Below are 4,034 nucleotides of genomic sequence, written 5' to 3' on the forward strand. Positions count from 1 at the left end.
CTCAATCTTCACACTCGCAATGTTGTTCATTTATTTCTACAAGTAATGCTTCTACTACAATGCTTATAACAAAAGTGTTTAAAATTACCCTTATATAAGGTTGGAATATAAAAAATCAGCTTGCGCTATGCGCTTGAATTATTTGTTTATTATGTTCACGAACTGCATAAAATTCTCATTTTCAGGCCAATACAATTGAGAAATCGGCTCGCGCTTCGCACCGGTTTTTTTTCCCAGAAAATGTGGATAATTATTTCACCCCCGTTGGACAATAGTGGTGGGGCGTGTCATAATTATGAAGGAAAATATTGATATGTTTCCAATTATTGAAAGATTCTTGCACCTTGATTTAACAGGTTTTGAAGAGGGTCTTTTGCCCCCTTCCCCTCATGGTGTACATTCAAACAATAGTTGTTTGAGCAGTTTGCATTTTTGGCCGAACTGGAGTCATGCATGTGTGCCCATTGTATATTTTTTTTCTTAACCACAATCCCTATACAAGCTTGACTATAATAGGCATCAGGGATGGAGCTAAAGTGGGTAAGGGCGACCACCCCTAGAAATTTTGAAGAAAAAAAGGGGGAAAGAGAAAATAAAGAAAGAAGAAATTGTAGAGTATAAAAACAGGGGAAAAGAAGAAATGGGCATATGAAAAAACAGTTCTGAAATGTGATACCCTGTTATATTTTTGCCCCTCCCCCGGTCAATATCCTGGCGTGACGCCTCTGTATAGACGTAATGATTCATGATAATACGCGAGAGTGAAAACGAGAGAAACGCACACATCAATAAATGGCGGTGGGGGGGGGGGGGTGCTTCGCTAGGAACCACCTAGATAGGATGATGCTATTAATTTAGCGCTAGACGATACTTAGCTATAAAAACCGCCGTGCAATTTTATGAATGATACTTCATTCCCCTTCATATCATCTTCTTCAACCATGTGACGTCATTGGTGTTGCTAGGACGCGGAAATTACATTTGACGGCAACCGGATAAGGAGGAGTCTGCTAAATTCCATGGTATTTGGGGTCGCTAGAAATAATTAGGCGGGCAATTTTCGACATTAAAACATGCAAGCATTTATATGGTTAACCATCTTTCCATCGGAAATGAATGAACATGACGAATGCATACACTGGCAAATGAACTTCCGAATCTAATAGATTAATCAAGGAAGACAGTTGATCCCAGAAATGTAAGGAGAATATAAATTGAAAATCAATATAAACTCATATCCCTCTCCCATTTCGAGTGTTTCGATCCATGTATGGTGATCTCTTGGAAACTGGATGAAAGTATAGTCAGGGGCGGCGGGGGGGGGGTGAACAACCCATAATAATTATGCGTCATATCTTTTCTCAATTAAATTATACGGGAATTGTAGAGTAACGCTGCCACGACTTCTCCTTGTCCTATTCTTCTCTCCCCCCCCTACTCCCCCTTTTTCTTTCTTTTTTCCGCCTTGGTTACCAGGCGACCCCTTCCCCCAATTGGCTCCACCCCTGTACATTATAGTACGACGTCTCACATTTTCTGGGTTTTTTTTTTATTTCGACAATAAACATCAATTCTGTTAATACCAGGAGGCATTTTTCTCACTTTTCTTTACTCTAAAGATTGATAATTATGAACTCTCTGGGGAAGGGTCATTTGAGGAGAGTAGAGTTGAGTGGGTAGATACCATTGATCTGAGTTTCAGTGACATATAGTGAGATGCAGGCCTTATCACTTTTATGAATCAACTTATATTCCTTGTCCGATTTTAAACTTTCACCATCATGTTCTTCCTTATAGATAATATGTGAAAAAAAATTGTCCTAGCAAATATTATAGGTCTAATCCGTTTTTTTTATGTTGATGTTTACTTGATTTATTCATCTCCATTTTTTGTTCTCATTTTTTTTTTAAAACTAATATTCACCTATTTATTCATTCGTGTATCCATCTATCTGTTTTTTCCCCAACCATCAATCCATCTATTAATTAACTCATTCATTCGCCCATCCTTCCATCCATCAATCTATGTTTTTAATTCGTTCATTCATTCATAATTATGTTTGAATATTTCAATATTGGTATCTACTTTATCCTTTTATTTTTCTTTATTGCATTGAATTCTGCATTCATCATGCATGGAAATCATCTGAACCACATTCGCTCACTGCATTCGCTCGATGTAAATCTATTGACAGTATTGAGTTTATAGAGGGCGCTATATGCTTGAAGAATCAAGTTTTATCACTGATGATCCCCACTATTGGATTGGTTTTCTAGAAAGCACAAGTAAAAAGGCAATACATCCCCATAGTTGCCAGAATTGTCATAATCATGCTTTGAAAAATAAAGAGTCTTTGGTATATAGCAATATAAAAGCATAATTTGATACAATTTAATGTAAAATTTTCTAGCTACCGATTTCACCTGTATGCACTCTAGAAAGAACAATAGGCCTACACCCATGTCAAAGGGGGCATTTTAAAAAATCTTTTGGACATGATGTTAGTAAAAATAATATGATGAAACATATAGCTCTGATTAGTACTGGCACTAATATGATTTCTATTAGAAGTGGAAAGATTCCTCATGAAGAAAAATGAAAAGAAATTTGTCATAACAATAATAACAATTGTATTTTTTTTTCAAGAATCTAGTCATTTAATACAAATACCATTTTAAGTGTTTTTCACTCAAGGTATCTCTTTGAATTTGAGGAAATTCTGTGAGGGGTATAATTTCAAGATTTGTAAATTATACTACATGTTAATAGGCTTACATGATCCACGTCACAGAAAAGTTCAGTGGAATGCATTTTTGCAAAATAAAATCATTATTACAATTTTATTTGAATTGATTCAGTTTATGACAAAAATAATAAAGGCCTAATTGTCATGAGCAATAGTAACAAATGCGCAAAGATAAAAACTAGTTTTGGTAATTCCAAATGAGTTCCAACAAAATATATCAAAATTACCATCCAAGTGTATGTATGTATGTATGAATATAAAATATGTGCTAAGTGGCTCTGGAAGAAAATGTGTAACTGCTGAGAAATGAGCAAAATAAGCATGGAATTCCATTAAATGTCAGGTTATTTTCCAAGCAATATTAATACACTGCCCCACATATGCTTTCCTGTGTTATCGATCAAAAGATTTATCGTTTTTCAGCTAAAATTTCAAGATTTCACAAAGATAAGTATATTTCAATGTACCAGATCTAGATCAATGCTAATATTATGGCAATTTACCTTGATTTGAAAGACTTTTGCATGAAATAATTGTTTGCTGCTACTGTCTTACCTTTAAAGTTCACAAATTTTGCAAAATCTTGTGAAATCCAGAAAGGAAATATATTCATGTGAGGGATGCAGAATTCATACAAATATGCATAAGTATAATGACACAGAAACACTGTAATCTAGTTTATATTGGTTTATTCTCCATATAAGAGACAAAAATGTTACTTAGCAACATTGACAAATGAAATCAAATTTCAGATCCTAAGACCACCAAATCGCTTCGCTTGTACTGTTTATAATACAACATTACATTAAAACAGATTGCATATTTTTAGCTTAAGCCTGTCACCCTGACAAGTTGTTTAAACTTTTAAACAATAATTTAAACTTTTTGAAATTGTTTAATATTTCAAGTAACTTGTTTAAAATTTCTAAACAACCTGAGAATCATTCACAAGGCGTAAACACATTTTGTTTCAAACTAAAGAAGGCTGACACGTATGATTTGATGCTCATTCAGAATATCGAGTGATATCAACATAGAAAATATTGAACAAGTGGAATACCTCTGGCAGTCTCGCCTGCATTATGCGATTCAATAAAGCAGCAGTGCTGATTTTGAAAACTATTGAATAATTATTCACAAAAAACACTATTCATTTGATAATGAAATACTATGTTCATTGACCCTAAATGACCTTTCACCTTGGTCATTGACCTGAAACTCATGCAGGATGTTAAATGATACTTGATTACTCTAAGTTTACCCTTATGTTCAAGTTTCATGAACTGG

Source organism: Lytechinus variegatus, chromosome 7, assembly GCF_018143015.1.
Source record: "Lytechinus variegatus isolate NC3 chromosome 7, Lvar_3.0, whole genome shotgun sequence".
NCBI lineage: Eukaryota > Metazoa > Echinodermata > Echinoidea > Temnopleuroida > Toxopneustidae > Lytechinus > Lytechinus variegatus.